The sequence below is a fragment of the Nerophis ophidion genome, linkage group LG13, assembly GCF_033978795.1.
Source record: "Nerophis ophidion isolate RoL-2023_Sa linkage group LG13, RoL_Noph_v1.0, whole genome shotgun sequence".
Classification (NCBI taxonomy): Eukaryota; Metazoa; Chordata; class Actinopteri; order Syngnathiformes; family Syngnathidae; genus Nerophis; species Nerophis ophidion.
In genome coordinates this window covers 6,527,874-6,534,120 of record NC_084623.1, presented here as the reverse complement: position 1 = coordinate 6,534,120, position 6,247 = coordinate 6,527,874, and positions in this window count along the sequence as shown.

Sequence of the window (6,247 nt, the reverse complement as noted above, 5' to 3'; positions counted from 1 at the left end):
AGAGGAGTTTGCGTGTCCCAATGATCCTAGGAGCTATGTTGTCTGGGGGTTTTCATGCCCCCTGGTAGGGTCTCCCAAGACAAACAGGTCCTAGGTGAGTGATCAGACAAAGAGCAGCTCAAAGACTTCTATGGAATTACAACGAAATGAACCCAGATTTCCCTCGCCCGGACGTGGGTCACCGGGGCCCCGCTCTGGAGCCAGGCCCGGAGTTGGGGCACGATGGCGAGCGCCTGGTGGTCGGGCCTGTTCCCATGGGGCCCGGCCGGGCACAGCCCGAAGAGGCAACGTGGGTCATCCCTCCAATGGGCTCACCACTCATAGGAGGGGCCATAGAGGTCGGGTGCATTGTGAGCTGGGCGGCAGCCGAAGGCAGGGCACTTGGCGGTCCGATCCTCGGCTACAGAAGCTAGCTCTTGGGACGTGGAACGTCACCTCACTGGGGGGGAAGGAGCCTGAGCTAGTGCGCGAGGTAGAGAAGTTCCGGCTGGATATAGTCGGACTCACCTCGACGCACAGCAAGGGCTCTGGAACCAGTTCTCTCGAGAGGGACTGGACCCTCTTCCACTCTGGCGTTGCCGGCAGTGAGAGGCGACGGGCTGGGGTGGCAATTCTGGTTGCCCCCCGGCTCAAAGCCTGTACGTTTGAGTTCAACCCAGTGGACGAGAGGGTAGCTTCCCTTCGCCTTCGGGTGGGGGGACGGGTCCTGACTGTTGTTTGTGCTTACGCACCAAACAGCAGTTCAGAATACCCACCCTTTTTGGGTACACTCGAGGGAGTACTGGAAAGTGCTCCTCCGGGTGATTCCCTTGTCCTACTGGGAAACTTCAACGCTCATGTTGGCAACGACAGTGAAACCTGGAGAGGCGTGATTGGGAAGAATGGTCGCCCGGATCTAAACCCGAGTGGTGTTTTGTTATTGGACTTTTGTGCTCGTCACAGTTTGTCGATAACAAACACCATGTTCAAACATAAGGGTGTCCATATGTGCACTTGGCACCAGGACACCCTAGGCCGCAGTTCCATGATCGACTTTGTAGTTGTGTCATCGGATTTACGGCCTTATGTTTTGGACACTCGGGTGAAGAGAGGGGCGGAGCTTTCTACCGATCACCACCTGGTGGTGAGTTGGCTGCGATGGTGGGGGAGGATGCCGGACAGACCTGGCAGGCCCAAACGCATTGTGAGGGTCTGCTGGGAACGTCTGGCAGAGTCTCCTGTCAGAGAGAGTTTCAATTCACACCTCCGGGAGAACTTTGAACATGTCACGAGGGAGGTGCGGGACATTGAGTCCGAGTGGACCATGTTCCGAACCTCTATTGTCGAGGCGGCTGATTGGAGCTGTGGCCGCAAGGTTGTTGGTGCCTGTCGTGGCGGTAATCCCAGAACCCGTTGGTGGACACCAGCAGTGAGGGATGCCGTCAAGCTGAAGAAGGAGTCCTATCGGGTTCTTTTGGCTCATAGGACTCCGGAGGCAGTGGACGGGTACCGACGGGCCAAGCGGTGTGCAGCTTTAGCGGTCGCGGAGGCAAAAACTAGGACATGGGAAGAGTTCGGGGAAGCCATGGAAAACGACTTCCGGACGGCTTCGAAGCGATTCTGGACCACCATACGGCGCCTCAGGAAGGGGAAGCAGTGCACTATCAACACCGTGTATGGTGCGGATGGTGTTCTGCTGACTTCGACTGCGGATGTTGTGGATCGGTGGAGGGAATACTTCTAAGACCTCCTCAATCCCACCAACACGTCTTTCTTTGAGGAAGCGGTGCCTGGGGAATCTGTAGTGGACTCTCCTATTTCTGGGGCTGAGGTCGCTGAGGTAGTTAAAAAGCTCCTCGGCGGCAAGGCCCCGGGGGTGGATGAGATCCGCCCGGAGTTCCTTAAGGCTCTGGATGCTGTGGGGCTGTCTTGGTTGACAAGACTCTGCAGCATCGCGTGGACATCGGGGGCGGTACCTCTGGATTGGCAGACCGGGGTGGTGGTCCCTCTCTTTAAGAAGGGGGACCGGAGGGTGTGTTCCAACTATCGTGGGATCACACTCCTCAGCCTTCCCGGTAAGGTTTATTCAGGTGTACTGGAGAGGAGGCTTCGCCGGATAGTCGAACCTCGGATTCAGGAGGAACAGTGTGGTTTTCGTCCTGGTCGTGGAACTGTGGACCAGCTCTATACTCTCGGCAGGGTTCTTGAGGGTGCATGGGAGTTTTGCCCAACCAGTCTACATGTGCTTTGTGGACTTGGAGAAGGCATTCGACCGTGTCCCTCGGGAAGTCCTGTGGGGAGTGCTCAGAGAGTATGGGGTATCGGAATGTCTTATTCTGGCAGTCCGCTCCCTGTATGATCAGTGTCAGAGCTTGGTCCGCATTGCTGGCAGTAAGTCGGACACGTTTCCAGTGAAGGTTGGACTCCGCCAAGGCTGTCCTTTGTCACCGATTCTGTTCATAACTTTTATGGACAGAATTTCTAGGCGCAGCCAAGGCGTTGAGGGGTTCCGGTTTGGTGGCCACGGGATTAGGTCTCTGCTTTTTGCAGATGATGTAGTCCTGATGGCTTCATCTGGCCGGGATCTTCAGCTCTCACTGGATCGGTTCGTAGCCGAGTGTGAAGCGACCGGAATGAGAATCAGCACCTCCAAGTCCGAGTCCATGGTTCTCGCCCGGAAAAGGGTGGAGTGCCATCTCCGGGTTGGGGAGGAGACCCTGCCCCAAGTGGAGGAGTTCAAGTACCTAGGAGTCTTGTTCACGAGTGGGTGTAGAGTGGATCGTGAGATCGACAGGCGGATCGGTGCGGCGTCTTCAGTAATGCGGACGTTGTATCGATCCGTTGTGGTGAAGAAGGAGCTGAGCCGGAAGGCAAAGCTCTCAATTTACCGGTCGATCTACGTTCCCATCCTCACCTATGGTCATGAGCTTTGGGTCATGACCGAAAGGATAAGATCACGGGTACAAGCGGCCGAAATGAGTTTCCTCCGCCGGGTGGCGGGGCTCTCCCTTAGAGATAGGGTGAGAAGCTCTGCCATCCGGGAGGAGCTCAACGTAAAGCCGCTGCTCCTCCACATTGAGAGGAGCCAGATGAGGTGGTTCGGGCATCTGGTCAGGATGCCACCCGAACGCCTCCCTAGGGATGTGTTTAGGGCACATCCAGCTGGTAGGAGGCCACGGGGAAGACCCAGGACATGTTGGGAAGACTATGTCTCCCGGCTGGCCTGGGAACGCCTCGGGATCCCCCGGGAAGAGCTAGACGAAGTGGCTGGAGATAGGGAAGTCTGGGCTTCCCTGCTTAGGCTGCTGCCCCCGCGACCCGACCTCGGATAAGCGGAAGATGATGGATGGATGGATGGATAATTAACAATATGTAAATAAACATTTCCGAAATATTTCTGTGTAAATAACTCATTTCACAACCTATATATCTGCGGCTAATATATGGAAAAATATTTTTCCTTTCCCCTAGGGAGGTGTTTAGGGCACGTCCAACTGGTAGGAGGCCACGGGGAAGACCCAGGACACGTTGGGAAGACTATGTCTCCCGGCTGGCCTGGGAACGCCTCGGGATCCCCCGGGAAGAGCTAGACGAAGTGGCTGGGGAGAGGGAAGTCTGGGTTTCCCTGCTTAGGCTGTTGCCCCCGCGACCCGACCTCGGATAAGCGGAAGATGATGGATGGATTTTTCCTTCTAAAATTTTGTGATTTTTGTGCACTCTATAGGCCGGAAAAAAGGGTAATCAATGTTTACATTTATAAAAGACTGATGATTGATGTCTGACAAGGGTAAGTCGCCAAATCTGAGGTCGATCCGCGTCAAAAAGTCCTGCTGGCTGCAACAAACGTGCATCATTACGTTGCTAATCAGCCAACGCCGGCAAACTTTTTGCCGATTCATAAGAAGGACCGACAGATAAGATGGCGCAAGCTCCCGTAATTAATAAAAGGACTTTGAAATTCCGACCGGACTGAACTCGGAACAAAGCGAAGTGAAAAAAAGTGATGTAATACGGTTATGTTTCCCTGTCATAGTTTAAGGTTTCATAGTTTGGCACTGTGGAAAAAGAGGGGGAAAAAAAAAAGCAGGATGTTAGACATTGTTCTCATTTGAAAGTATCGGGGGGGATCTTGTTGTCGGTGTTGGTCATTAACACCACTTTTCCCTCAGACTGACTTCAATAGAAACTAGTCTTCAGCCGGTCTCTGTGAATCCTTACAGAATTCACTTCCAATCAGATGGACTTGTTGACCTAATTAACGTCTATTTTGGGTTGTTGTCCTAAATCCCGCCTGGTTTTTACCGTGCGGCAAGTAGGAAGTGTGGGAGCGGAAAACGGCCACCACGTACTTGCAGTCGTAATTGCCTTTTTGTAATCAACGACTGGTGACACACTTTCAAGGGTGCTTACTACTGTTGTCGTGCATGACTGAAATATTAAAACATCGAATTTTGCATTTAAAACCACTTCATCTCCAATTTAATAACTTCATGTTGAATGGGATTTTTTTCAAATGTTAACAATTACCATATTTTCCGGACCATAGGGCGCACCGGATTAATCAATCAATCAATCAATCAATGTCAATCAATGTTTATTTATATAGCCCCAAATCGTTACGACTACGACATCCTCGGAAGAACCCACAAAAGGGCAAGGAAAACTCACACCCAGTGGGCAGGGAGAATTCACATCCAGTGGGACGCCAGTGACAATGCTGACTATGAGAAACCTTGGAGAGGACCTCAAATGTGGGCAACCCCCCCCCCCTCAACCCCTCTAGGGGACCGAAAGCAATGGATGTCGAGCGGGTCTAACATGATACTGTGAAAGTTCAATCCATAGTGGCTCCAACACAGCCGCGAGAGTTCAGTTCAAAGCGGATCCAAGACAGCACCGAGAGTCCCGTCCACAGGAAACCATCCCAAGCGGAGGCGGATCAGCAGCGTATAGATGTCCCCAACCGATACACAGGCAAGCAGTCCATCCTGGGTCTCGACTCTGGACAGCCAGTACTTCATCCATGGTCATCGGAGCGGACCCCCTCCACAAGGGAGGGGGGGACATAGGGGAAAAAAGAAAAGAAGCGGCAGATCAACTGGTCTAAAAATATATATATAAGGCGCACTGCCGATGAATGGTCTATTTTTGATGTTTTTTCATATATAAGTCACATTAAAGGAGTCATATTAATATAATTTTTTTCTAAATGTAAAACACTTCCTGGTGGTCTACTGTTAGAATAACTATGAATAAGTTATGCTTAAGGGCTGTTGCTATAGTTATTATCAATTGTGCTGAAGTTGTACTTTTCTATCTGTGCAAAGGCACAACTTGTAATCTTCCTGTGGGGGGGCGAGGCCTGCGGACCTGCATCGACCGGCTTCGAGATCAGCGACAGGTGCATAGATGACCCAGCTGAAAGTGGTTGTCTGACCACCTGTCGCTCTGTTAAAGACAGCGGTCGGGAAGGAGAGAGGAAGTTTTTGATGGTGGAACAGGAGAACGAGCATGAAAGACAGTGAGAGCGAGACGGACAGAAAGGACTGAAAAAGAACATGTATTGCAAAATAAATCATTGTTAAGAAAGATGAACAAGGCTGTCCTGTCCGTCATTGGTGGTCCAAGGAAAAATCATTGGTACTTTAGCTTTATATATATATATATATATATATATATATATATATATATATATATATATTATAAGCGGTAGGAAAATGGATGGATATATGCTTATTCTTTTCATCGACTAACTAATTAATTACCTAACTAGCTATACTTTGTTACTTTTATTTAATCTTCATTTCAAGAGTTTCTAATATTTTACATCAGAGGTGTAATATATATACATATATATATATATATATATATATATATATATATATATATATATATATATTAGGGCTGCAACCCTTTGGGTGTCCCACGATTGGTTTCAATATCAATTCTTGGGGTCGCGATTCGATACTATACCGAATTGTTCGATTCAAAGCGATTCTCGATTCAAAAACGATATTTTTCCGATTAAAAACGATTCTGTATTCATTCAATACATAGGACTTCAACAGGATCTACCCCAGTCTGCTGACATGCAAGCAGAGTAGATTTTTTTTTTAAAGCTTTTATAATTGTAAAGGAAAATGTTTTATCCACTGATTGCAATAATGTAAATTTGTTTGAACTATTAAACGAACCAGAAATATGACTTATTTTATCTTTGTGACAACATTGGACACAGTGTGCTGTCAAGCTTATGAGATGCCATGCA